Below are 13,575 nucleotides of genomic sequence, written 5' to 3' on the forward strand. Positions count from 1 at the left end.
TGGTTTTAGTTTTTTTTCTGCCAAAGCGTTTTGCGCTCTCCCTTCCGTTTTTGAAAGTCGCATGTAGATACAATTCAAATAATTAAATGCTTTTTTTGAAAAGTGCGTCTGTTTTTACCATCTGTCTTCCATGGCTTGCTTAGGTGTAAGCTTATCTTTAGTCCATGTTATTACTCTTGACCTAAGCGTCAAGGTGCTGGTACGCCAATGCAGAATCTTTGTGTCTCCTTGCAAAACTAGTTTGTCTGTTTCTAAGATTGGAAGATAATTCTGCTTTTTTACAGTTGAAGGAATTGTGCTGTTTTAAGTTAGAAAAGTATAATGATCAGTCATTCACATTTCTACTAGAAGGGGTTTGTCATACTTGGGACAGAAAAGGAGTGTACAGGATTGTGTTTGCTGGTAATTCTTCAGTTTTATTCTGAAGTTCTTTGTTTCTTCACAGCAAAGATATTATACATGTTCATTTGTTCTGATATTATACATGTTCATTTGTATATTGTGGGCATTTTACGATCTATCCTCTATTCTCCAGCCCCCTTGAAAATTCTGCTTCAATCATGTGTCTGGGCAGAGTATAGGGTTTTTAGGAAGAGTAAAATTCCTACCCTCAAGTTTTGACAATCAAGTTAGAAATAGGCAGCCTGATGTAAGGAGAAGAAGTGAGATTGTGAAGACTGCTCAGATGGTTAAGGGGGGGGGGACCCAACTCTTCTCCTGAAATAGCACTTAAGTGAAACCTTAGTTCCCTGAAGTTGGTTCTCTCTTACATCCTTGACCTGTGGTATTGCAGGCACGAATTCTCCATTGTGGTATCTCTGTTTGGGCAGATAGAGAAGGTGATGTTTTGAACGGGGGCGGGGAGGAGTCTCATGCCTAAATATTTGCTGATGCTTCCTTCTAGTATCATGTCAAAGTAATTACTCATTTACGTTACAGAACGTTACTACTTAAAAAAAAATTTTTTTTTAAAGTTTATTTTTGAGAGAGAACACAACAGAGTGCCAGCTGGGGAGTGACTGAGAGAGAGGGAGACACACAGTCTGAAGCAGGCTCTAGGCTCCAGGCTCCGAGCTGTCAGCACAGAGCCTGATGCAGGGCTTGAACTCAGGAACTGTGAGATCACGACCTGAGCCAAAGTCGGACGTTTAACTTACCACCCAGGTGCCCCAAAACGTTACTATTACATGCAGGTCATGATCCATTAGTGGGTTGAGAAATAAATTTGGATTTCCCTAGATTTGTTTTCTTCTCTTCAGAACTTAAAAAAAAGAAAAAAAGAAATGGAATAAGATGAAGAGTACCAATTACCACAAACAGTATTAGGTCAAACTTTTGGGTTATTTGAGAGCATGTTGAGCAGGTTGTTTTGAGTCACATGTAAATTATTTCTTAGTATGGTGGCCACTTAAGGAGTTTGAAAACCATACTGTCCTATTTATCACAGGAGGCTTCCTTGATGAGACGAGCCTTTGAAAAGAGCAGGAGAGCAGTCCTCCACTCCAGTGTTAACAGTATTCCTTGCTCAGAGGGACTCACAGACCACATCCACCAAGTGAAGTCTGCAGGCAGGGTCAGACAGCAAGCAAGCCTGTTTGTATGCAGAAGCCTTGGGAATTAACAGAAACAGGCTGGGCAGATAAAAGTAGAGAAGGGTGTGGTGGGTGGTATGGCCCTGGAGATGAAGGATGGCCTTGCCAGACAGAAAATGGTGTTTGAGATGTGATATTTGGACTGTGTTGGTGTGATACCAAATTACTGCTCTTACTGGGAAATTTTGGTGTTGTACTCATAAGTCCTCTTCTCCACCCCACCCCCTCCAAAAAAAAAAAAAAAAAGCCTTCAAACCGTGGTTAGAAGGAGACCCTGCCGCTTTTGGAAATGCTCAGCCCTAGTTACTAAGACAGTATTTACACCTGACAGTGTTTATCAGAAGGAACCCTGGAGTTGTAGTTTCCTTATGTTGTAGTCCAGGGCCTGCCAAACTGCCTGTGTGATGGTGAGCCTCAGTTTCCTCTTTTGGAAAATGACAGGGTTGGAATCTCCCTTCTAACATCTATAGTTTGAGTATAATTTGAATAAGATTTTTAAAAAGCATTGTACATAATTTCAAACCAGAATGTTATTCTTTGAAATTCACCTGGAGATAGATAATCTTCAGGCTGTTGAGGAAGGAGAAGGCTGCCACCAGCCGCTGGGATAAAAATGGGTCATACTGTAAAGGTGTGTGTATGCTGGCTTTTTGGAACTCCAAAGTATTCTCCTGTGACAACGTTATGCATGAGTAGATTCCCAGATCAGCTTACAGATGCATGTTTCACCTTTGGTTTAACCGGTCCTAACCCTAGCCACCATTTATTCTGTTTCTGTAGGAGATAGACGTTCTAACTCCTGGGTACCAGGAAAACACTTCATTTTGCCCCAGGATGGGGGCTTTGGGGGAGAGGTAAGATGGATGTTCCTGGGTGCTCTCCTGCCTGCTAAGCATTCTGTGTATGCAAAAAAGAAAGCCCTTCCCTTTTCACAGCTGACACACAACTTTTCAGGTACAGTTTTTGTTTATAACCAGAGTGTACTCATTAAAAGACCAGCTTAGGAATTGTATGCTGCAAACATGGCACCAAATACAACTTTTGATTTTTTCCTAATCACTCTCATGTTAGTTACCTTCCTGGCCTTTCTGCTACTTAATAATGGCAGAGGCATTATCAGAGTTGAAATCTGTCTGACTCCAGGTCCATTTCTTAAACACGTTATACCAGGTTTTGGATTATTTACGATGTATGAGATTTCATCAAATCTCCTTTTACACAGTTCACACTACAGGTTGTAAAGGTGTCAGGAAACAACATTTGAAAGCAAACGTTTAATTTTTCTAATTTTTTTTAACCCAGTGTAGTGGCTGTCAAAGTTAAGAAGGTAATTGTCCTGTAGTTTGCAGAAAAGTGCATGTGATCTTAGGAAAATATAATATGCCTTTAATACTTGAGTGTGTTCTTTGCATAAAGCCAGTAAAACTGGGGTGGGGTATATTCAGTGCTGATAGGTCATCCATTGACTTTGAACTACAAATTTGCTTGTGTAGGGTAAGAATGCTTAAATGACTATTTAGAAAATGCATAGCTTGCTGATTAATAAGCTTATGATCCTGTAAGAAAAGTAATATAACCCTGAGCTATAAATCTAGAATGGATAAAAGCAGCCATTTGAGTGTAAATGAATGTGAAGCTTGGACAGATTGCTTAATCTCAACCTCAGTTTTATTATCTATAAAATAGGTATGATAATACCTCATAGGGTTATTAAGATTAAATAGGATAATGTTGATGAAATGGTGTACAAGGAAGTGCCTAACTTACTAAACAAAGACTCATAAATGGTAACTTAAAATGTTTACTTGGAAGATGTTTTTTTTTTTTAATGTTTGAATGAGAGTGTGTGAGCAAGAGTGTGAGTGGCAGAGGGGCAGAGAGAGGGAGAGAGAAGAGAGAATTGGAGGCAGGCTCCATGCAGTCAGTGCAGAGTGACACAACAGTGAGATCATGACCTGAGTGGAGATCAAGAGCCAGTCACTTAACCAACTGAGCTACCCAGGTGCCCCTACTTGGAAGTTTTAAAATATCTGCTATATCTCATCTAAATACTCACGGTCAAAATGATTCTCAGCTATAGAGAACAAACTGAGGGTTACTGGAGGGGAGGTGGACAGGGGGTGGATCAATAGGTGATGGCTATTAGGGCAATTGTGATGGGCACTGAGTATTGTATGTAAGTGATGAATCCCTAAATTCTACAACTAAAAGTAATATTACACTGTATGGTAACTAGCTGGAATTTAAATACAAACTTGAAGAAAAAAAATAGCCATAGTCATTGGGGAATGAGGTATTCCGTGTATGTAGGGTTTATTTTTAAACTAACAAACTTACATTTGTTTATTCAGATATATATTTCATTAGCTTAGTTATTTTTGATGGTATTGATGGTAATTATAGTATTTCTAAATTGCTTTTAACAATCTAAATTGTCTTAAAAGTACATTACTAGACACTGACTAGAATTAGATATTGAGCACAACTATTTCTTGATAGTCATTGTCAAGATTCAGGTTTCTTACGTAGGTCATTGAGTGTTTTGTGACCTATAAAGCCAAGTTGTTTTATCTTTCTGTCTCTGCTGTCACTGTGTACATTGTTTTACAGCATTTATTCATATGTCTAAAGCACAGTGGTGAAATCAAGGAAAAAATGGATTTGTGCTTCTGAACATTTTATATACTCCAGGCATCTGAATGTGTTGTTAAATTTAGAAAACTGTATTTGGGGCATTACGGGTGCTGCTGGTATTGGATGGGAGAGTATTCTAATAAGCTTGCTAATCTCTGTTCGTTCATGATTGAACCAGGTTAGGTGGGTTTTTAAAAACATTTCAACACCTTTATTTAGATGTAACTGATATACATCAAACTGCACATATTTAAAATGTACAGTTTGATAAGTTTTGATACAGGTATACACCTGCTAAACTATCACTACAATCACAATAACATCCATCATTCTAAAAATGTTCTTGTGCCCCTTTGTAATACCCCCCCTTTCCTCCCCACTTCACAGGCAACCAATGATCTCCTTTCTGTCACCATAGTAGAATTTGCATTTCCTAAGAGTTTTATATCTAGGAAACCCTATAGCATGTACTTTTTTGGTCTGGCTTTTTAAGCTGCATATATATTTTGAGGTTCATTCCTTTTGCTGCATGTATAAGTAGTTCATCCCTTTCATTGCTGAGTAGTATTCCATCGCATGGATATACTATGATTTGTTTATCCACTGTTTGGATTGTATCCAATTTTTAGCTTTTACAAACAAAATTTATATGAACATTATGTCTTTGTACTTAATGCTTTTATCTACCTTGATTATTCCCTAGGAGTGATGTGTTTAACTTTTTAAGGAAACTATAAAACTTGAAAAACATTTTCTTTTTAATGTTTATTTTTGAGAGAAAGAGAGAGACTGTGAACAGGGAGGGGCAGAGAGAGAGAGGGAGACACAGAACCTGAAACAGGCTCCAGGGTCTGAGCTGCACAGAACCCGATGAGGGACTTGAACTCATGAACCGTGAGATCATGACCTGAGCCGAAGTTGGACGCTTAATCGACTGAGCCACTCAGGTGCCCCCTGAGTTGTTCTCTTGTTACCGAATTTGAGAATTCTTTATATATTTTGGATGTAATTCTTCCCAGATAATAGACATTGCACATGTGTTCTCCCAGTCTGTTTTCATTGCCTCAAATGGTGTCTTTTGAAGAACAGAGAAGTTGTTCATTTTAATGAAGTCCAGTTTGTCCACTTGTTCTTTTATACTTTTGTGTGGTATCTAAGAAATCTTTCCTTAATCCAAGATCACAAAAGTTTGCTCCCTTATTTTCTTCTAGAAGTTTTATAATCTTAGGCTTTACATTTAGGTTTACGACCCATTTTGAATTACTTTTGTCTGTGGTATAAGGTATGGATTGTTGCTTTTGGTTGCCCCAGCACAATTTGTTGAAAAGACTATCCTTTCTCCACTGCCAGAGGTACATGGCCTTTGTGGCTTGTCTAATACCAGTTGTCTGTGTGTGTGGTTTTATTTCTGGATTCTTTGTATTTGATCTATATGTCTATCTTTATGCCTGTACTACACTCTTTTTATTGCAGTAGCTTTATAATACATTGTGAGATCAGGCAGTGTTAGCTCTCCAGCTTTGTTCTTTTCCAGCAAAGTTTGGTTTGACTCTTCTGAGCCCTTTGAACTTCTACATGAATTTTAGAACCAGTTTGGCAATTTCTACCAAAAACAAACAAACCCTCCTGGGGTTTTGACTGCAATTGGATTGAATCCATAGATCAGTTTGGGAAGAATTGACATTTTAACCATAATGAGTCTTCTGACCCAAGAACAAGTACAGCTTTAATTTCTCTCATCAGTGTTTTATAGTTTGTTTTTTTTTTAAGTTTATTGGGGGGGTGGTGGAGAGAAAGAGGAGTGGGGGAGGGGCAGACAGAGCAGGAGAGAGAATCCCAAGTAGGCTCCCGCGCTGTCCGTGTGGAGCTTGATCTCAGGACCTGAGCCAAAATCAAGAGTTGAAGGCTTAACCTGAGCCACCCAGGCACCCCAGTGTTTCGTCATTCTTAATGTACAAGTCTTGCATATCTTTTGTTAGGTTTATCATGGTTTCATATTTTTTTCCTATTGTAAATGCTATTAAGTTTCAATTTCTGATTATTGATTGCTAATATATTGAAATAAAATTGATTTTTGCATATTTATCTTATATTCTAACCTCATTTTTGAACATGTGGGATACAGTTGTAATTAATAACTGTTTTAGTGTCTTTGCTAATACTTTCATCTTTGCTATTCAAGGTTAAGTTCAGTTTTAATTCTTATCATTCTGAATATGCTTCACTGCTTCTTTGCATGCCTGGTAATCTTTTATTGGATTCTTTACCTTGTTGGGTGCTTGTTACTTGGGTTTTCCTGAGTATTCTTAAGCTTTGTTCTTGAATATAGTTAATTTGGAGATAGGTTAATCCTTTGAGGTCCTGATTTTGTAATTAGATCCAGAGAAGTCTCTAGTTTAGGGCTAATTCTTCTACTGAGGCAAGACCTTTATGAGCATTTGCCCCAGTGCCCCTGAATTAGAAGTTGTTCCTTTCTGGCTTGTGGGAATACAACTCTGCCCTAGCTTTGGGTACTTGCCTCATGTATGGATTGACTTACTACTGAATTCCTAAGGAGGAGCCCTCTGCTGATCCTCTGGGTTTATCTGTGCACCTCTCTTTGGCACTTTGTGTCTTTGGCACGAGTGTCTTGAAAAAGCTGCTCTTTCATATACTCTGGTTTTGGTTGTTTCAGGAGGGAAGGTAAAATTGGTTGCTTTTACTCCATCTTGAGCAGAGGTCTTTTCCTCTTTATCTTTTTTTTTTTTTTTTTTTTAAGCTCTGCTCCTCCTTTGGAAACTTTGTCCAGAGGCTGGCTGCCGTTGTGGTTATAAAATACCTCCAGTAACCAAGATTTAGCCAACTTTTTAAAGTCAAGATTTTCTTTGCTTTTATGCTGTCATGTTCATCATTTCTCATCACTGTTCTCATCCTACAACTGGGTATTTGTTGAAAATACAGTCATTTTAAAAGTTTGCATACATTTTATGAATGGACTTTAATTTGAAGATGCAAGTCTAAGCCTTGAATCTTCCTCCAAATAACTGTGTGATATTAGGTATAGAACTTAAGTTCTTTAGACCACAAATTTCTCATCTGTAAGACTAATAAAAAAAAGTCATATCATTTGGTTTTGAATTTCATGTTGACCTATATGTGTGTGTGTGTGTGTGTGTATAGTTTCTAATTGTATCTTTTAACAATTTGTTTCAAAATACTTTAAATTCCATACAACTTACAAAAATCAGGAAATGTGTACAAGAAATGGTAGAACTTATTTCCTTACCCTGTCACCTTTTGGGTTTTAGCATTCATCTAAGATAAAGTACTTCACTGGCTACTGACAAAATAATCTAATTATATAGTCATAGATATTAGGTTTCTAGAAATTTGTTTTTAACATCTTAGGTGAGCCTATTTGAGCCTCACAACTTTTTTTAATTTTAGAGTGAGTGCAAGCGAGGGAGAGTGGCGGAAAGAGATACAAAATCTTAAGCAGGCTCCATACTCAGGGCAGAGCCTGATGCAGGGTTGGATCCCATGACCCTGAGATCGTGACCTGAGCCGAAAATCAAGATCCGGATGGACACTCAACCAGCTGAGCCACTCAGGCGCCCCACAACTTTTCTATTAAAAGCACGATGGTATTGCAAAAATGTTTTCCTCAGAAAAGCTGATACTTAAGTTTTATTTACTTATGGCAAAACACTAAAGGCTATATTTCCATGATGGATAATTTTTTTAATTTATTTAAATTCAAGTTAGTTAACATAGAGTGGAGTAATGGTTTCAGGAGTAGAACCCAGTGATTCATCACTTATTTATAACACCCAGTGTTCATCCCAACAAGTGCCCTCCTAATGCCCATCACCCATTTAGCCCATCCCCCCAACCACCTCCCCTCCAGCAAGCCTTAGTTTGTTCTCTGTATTTAGTCTCTTATGGTTTGCCTTCCTCTGTTCTTATCTTACTTTTCCTTCCTTCCCTATGTTCATCTATTTTTGTTTCTTAAATTCCACATATGAGTGCAATCATATGATATTTGTCTTTCTCTGACTAATCTATTTGGCTTAGTATAATACAGTCTAGTTCCACATGATGGATAATTTTTAAAAAAAATTTTTAATGTTCATTTTTGAGAGAGAGTACAAGTGGGGGAGGGACAGAGAGAGAGGGAGGGAGACACAGAATCTGAAGCAAGCTCCAAGTTATGAGTTGTCAGCACAGAACCCAATGCAGGGCTGGAACCTACGAACCGCAGTATCATGACCTGAGCTGAAGTTAGATGCTTAACCGACTGAGCCACCCAGGTGCCCCTGGATAATTTTTAAATTAAGTATTTGTTGTGTACTTCCTATATATCAAGGGCTTCCTGTGTTAGGTCATGGGGTTGAAGAGAGAAATCAAAAGCTCTCTGCTTTTGAACTCGAGTGGAAGGTGGGTGAACAAGGGGGAGGGAGGAGAGGAGGAGTTTGCCGTATATCTAGAGATCCTGGGGGTCTTAGGGATGGGGAGTGAACCTTTTGGTGGAACTCAAAGGGAGAAGGAGAAAGGCAAGGAAAGGGCATGTACAAATGTGAGATTATGGAGGTGCCTGAAGTTGAGAGAGTACTGCTGTAACACAGGACCAAAGCAGAGGAAAGGGAATGGCTAGCAGTTGAGGCTAGAAAGGTGGGTTGGGTTCAGTCTGTTGAAGGTCCTTGCTAGCAGGCCATGTCAGGAGACCTAGTATTGTGAGTCCAGGCCTACTGTAAGTCCACAGGCCTAAAGATGGTGGTTAAAACCAAAGTGGAGAGCAAGATAGACCAGGGAGAGGAAACATTGGCAGCACCTCAGAACCCTGATGGATACACATTAAAAAAAAAATTTTTTTTTAATGTTTATTTTTGAAAGAGACCGAGCATGAACGGGGAAGGGGCAGAGAGAGAGGGAGACACGGAATCTGAAGCAGGCTCCAGGCTCTGAGCTGTCAGCACAGAGCCCCACGCGGGGCTCCAACTCACCGTGAGATCATGACCTGAGCTTAAGTCGGACACTTAACTGACTGAGCCACCCCAGCGCCCCATGATGGATACACATTTTAAGGGACAGGGATAAAGTGTGGGATCCTGAGAGGGAACGGTGTGAGGAGTAGTAAGACTACTGTGTGCAGGAAGAGGGCTCGCAGGCTTTTGAGAGGTGTGGAAGGATAAGAACTGAAAGGAAGCCACTGGATTTGCTGGTTAGGCAGGAACTGGAGGCTTTGGCAACAGCCTATCTCAAACATATTAAGAACTTGGGGGAAAAAACAAAAATTGGTTTCTGGCCAAAATAAATGGCACAAAGCCCATGGATATCTTCACAGTTCATAGGGTCCTTGAAATCTTGATTATAATTTTAGCAAGAAACAGAATTGAACTATTTCAGTTGAACTGGATGGCATGTGAGTTTGGGTATCACTTAAGTAATACCTTTGTGGCTATTAAGTTGTCTCTGGAGTAGTATATTTAGAATGATTGTAATGGATTGAGTATATTAGAATGATGATCCTGAATCTCCACTTAAAGGTTGGTGTTCTCAGACATTGTTTAAGAAGTTGGGGAAACATGATTAAGTCTCAGACTTCTGGCCAAAAGAACTCATTTTAGATACATGTTGATAGGTATTCAGAAAACTTGGTTATCTGGATTGGTATATCCTTGGGGAGTGTATGTGGCTACAGTTGTACTTTGTTGGACACTCTTCTGAAAGTTTCCTTATGCTTAGGTTTTTTTTGTGTCTGTCATGGTCAGGATTTGAGATACGGTAGTAGTTTCCAGAGTAAGATTACGAAAGAACCCCAAACCAGATGTTCCTAATTACATAAATGTTCACACAGACCCACTGGTCTTGTCTCCCTTCCCCCGAGGTCCTTTTTTTAGTCCATTGGATTTGGTTAGTGCCTTTTTTTTTTTTTTTTTTTTAACTGGATGTTGATTTAGCAGAGTTAAAACCCTTAGGCAAGAGACTTCCTGACCCTTTTCTTGGAAGCTGGTAAGAATCTAGGCTGTGACTCTGCCCCATTTGGATTACCTGCAGGGGTCATGGGCTCGATACACAGGGCTTCACATATTTTAATGCTCTGGAGAGATCATAAAGATCTTAAAGTACCTGTAAAAGTTGACTGGCACTTGTCTGAAGTGTTTTCAAGAGTTAGTGACCTTCAATCCTTAGAAAGTTAACATTTTTTATTTTTAAAAAAGTTTTTGTTTGAAAGGATATACTCTGAGAACTTTAAACCTCAGACAAACCTAAGGAGGTTATTTGGGAGTGCTTCCTTCATTTCCTGCTGGAAATGTTCACATATTTACATAAGTCAGGTATTTGGAAGGTAGTTTTTTTTTTTTTAATGTTTTCTAGTGTTTATTTTTGAGAGAGAGACAGAGTGCAAGCTGAGGAGGGGCAGAGAGAGAGAGAGAAAGAGAGACACAGAATCTGAAGCAGGCTGCAGGCTCTGAGCTGTCAGCACAGAGCCTGACATGGGGCTCGAACTCACAGAACTGCAAGATCATGACCTGAGCCGATGTCAGACACTTAAACGACTGAGCCACCCAGGCGCCCCGAAGGTACTTTTTTTTTTTTTTAATCTTTCTTTATTTTTGAGAGAGAGAGAACCGTGTGAATGGGGGGAGGGGTAGAAAGGAGAGGAACAGAGGATCTGAAGCAGGCTCTGCACTGACAGCAGCAAGCCCAATGCAGGGCTTGAACCCACGAATCGTGGGATCATGACCTGACCCAAAGTCAGATGCTTATATGACTGAGCCACCCCGGTGCCCTGGAAGGTACCTTTTTATCTAACACACTTTCAGTAGTGCTGCCTGTGCTAAGGATGGTGGTCCTCTCTTCTTGGCCCCCAAGGCTGCCATTTCTGTATTAAGTTGTATCTAGGGGTCCTGCTCTGTGGGCTTTAGTACTCAAATACAGAGAGGACTAGGAAGTAAACAAAAGGCTTCTAAGTACAAAGATTATGCATTTTACTCCTAGAAGCGTTCTAAGCCTTTACCCAGAGAGCACTCACTTTATACACAGTTGCTGCAAGCTTGGCATCTGGTTTCTTAGTTTAGGATGAGCTACAGACAAATCAATTGAGGCAGAAGCAAGAGAAAGCAATTCAGAGAGCAGCTGTGAAAAGCATATCTAGACACGGCAGCCCGGTGTTCCTCTAAGGATCTTCCTCTGCTGTAATTCTAGTTAGAGAAATAAAATAGCTAATGAATTCCAAAGCCTTAATAAAAAGTGACAGTGTGTTTAGGATCTTCCTATTGTGATGGCAGAAGAGGTTGTAATCAATTTTAGAAAGATAATATACATAAAAATGTTTAAGAGATCATGTGCTTGAAAGGAGTAAGCTTTGGGAAACAAGACAATGCATTTGAATAAAATTACCTTCCTGGCAACACCGAGTAAGTAATGTATTTGCACCAGTGAAAGAACAATGGATGGTCATATACTAAGAGTTTCTAGAAAAATTTAGTAGAAATACAGCTTTCCCCCCACTCTCCGAAAGGGCATCCCTCTGAAATCTTTTCTAACCCAAAATCGTGAAGTGAAGAAGCAATTACCCTTATTTATATGGAAGAATTTTTTAGCATTCCCAGACCCCCAAATAACCTCTTTTAGACTTTTTTGATACCTTAGGACATATCTTGCTAATGGGTGGCCAGAATAAATCGAGATCAAGCCCAGATGCTCACTGACCCAGTTCAGAGCTATGGTGACTAGAGGCTGACAAGCTGGGTATGGCTCCCAGGGAAGGGGCCTGGCGGGGCCCTCTAGCTGCTCCAGGTGCTCTCTGGTATAAGGGCTCGCTGTGGGGATGTTGTTTTCACCTTTTTTTTTTTTTTTTTTAATTATTTTGAGAGAGAGGGAGAGCATGAGCGGGGGAGGGGCAGAAAGAGAATCCCAAGCAGATCCCACAGTATCAGTGCAGAGCTGTGAGATCTTGACCTGAGGAGCTGAAATCAAGAGTCAGACGCTTACCCGACTGAGCCACCAGGTGACCCTTTGCCTTTTTGTAAAGGCAGAAAATCTCCTTCAGATTTCTTTCAATTAACAAAAACAGGTACAGTTATCCCTCACTTTCTGAAACTTTGCATGACGGTGTTTCTCTTATAAAAGACGTATATTAGATTAGTATGTGTTTCACTAACTGAAAGAAATCTAAAGAGAATTCTTGCTGCTGTGAAAACAAAGTTACCATACTGAGGTAGGTCTTTTGTAACAGTGAGTGGCCTACTGCAAATTTTTGGAAAACCAGAAACGCTCCTCGCCTTACACCAGTTCTGCTTATGAAAGTTTTTATAGGAACACTTCACTTCCAGATAGATAGTGGGGAAACCCCTGCTGATGTAGCTCTTTCCTACCAACAAAGTGGCTTGGTTCAAATATTTGAAAAGCAGTGGATACCTTTACTCGTTTAGAGCTGGAAAGGACTTTTTTTTTCCTTCTATTTTTCCAGATGATGAAACCAAGGCTCAGAGACTAAAACACATTCCAAATGTCCATAATTGTAATATTTGTAAGAAAAGAGGGAAAATTAAGGCTGTTCTGAGCAGGTTGGTGCCTCTTGGGGGTGGGGACAAGAAGGAGGTTGTGGTAGTGGGTGGTCAGCAAAGATTTCTCCGAAAAGGTGGCATTGAGACCCTCAGAAGCTAGCTGTTTGAAGAAGGGCTGAGGTAAAATCTTTCTAAGCAGAGAGAATAGAAGGGCTGTCAAGGTCCTGACTTGGTTTTTGGAGAAAGAAGTGTGGCCAGTGTGGCCACAACACAATGGGGAGGAGGGAGGTGGGAAATAAAGGAGGCAGAGGTCGGAAGACTAGCCTTAATGTTCCTGGTGAGGGGTGTTGGGTCGTTTAGCCCAGTGGGAGCCACTTGAAAGTTTCAAGGAAGGGAATGACTGGATCTGCTTGGTGCAGGAACCCAGGACTGCCTGATTGCAGAATTAGGCCCCGTTCTACACTAGGAGCTTTCACTTTTGACTGAGACCAATAGTACTGGAAACAAATGCCAAATGAAACAAAACGTTGGTGAAATGGTATTTCCATTCCCATGAGTGACACATTCTGGTATTTTATTCTTGATTTGAAAAAAAAAAACAAAACAAAACAAAAAAAACCTTTTTATTTTGAGAGAGAGCATGAGCAGGGAGGGGCAGACAGAAGATGGGGAGAGAATCCCAAGCAGGCTGCACACTGTCCTCGCAGAGCCTGACGTGGGGCTCAATTTCACGAACCATGAGATCATGACCTGAGCCAAAACCAAGAGTCAGATGCTTAATGGACTGAGCCCCCCAGTACCCCTCAATTTCAAGATTTTTATGTGATGTTGATTACTGCCTACTTTGGCTCATTACA

General features: G+C 40.1%; 1 protein-coding gene across 1 annotated transcript in view; it reads left to right on the forward strand.

Moving 5' to 3' along the window:
• The window catches only part of GCLC (glutamate-cysteine ligase catalytic subunit), a 50,145-nt gene that overhangs the window by 1,415 nt on the left and 35,155 nt on the right, over positions 1-13,575 (forward strand). The window lies entirely within an intron of this gene.

Source organism: Acinonyx jubatus, chromosome B2, assembly GCF_027475565.1.
Source record: "Acinonyx jubatus isolate Ajub_Pintada_27869175 chromosome B2, VMU_Ajub_asm_v1.0, whole genome shotgun sequence".
NCBI classification, from domain to species: Eukaryota; Metazoa; Chordata; class Mammalia; order Carnivora; family Felidae; genus Acinonyx; species Acinonyx jubatus.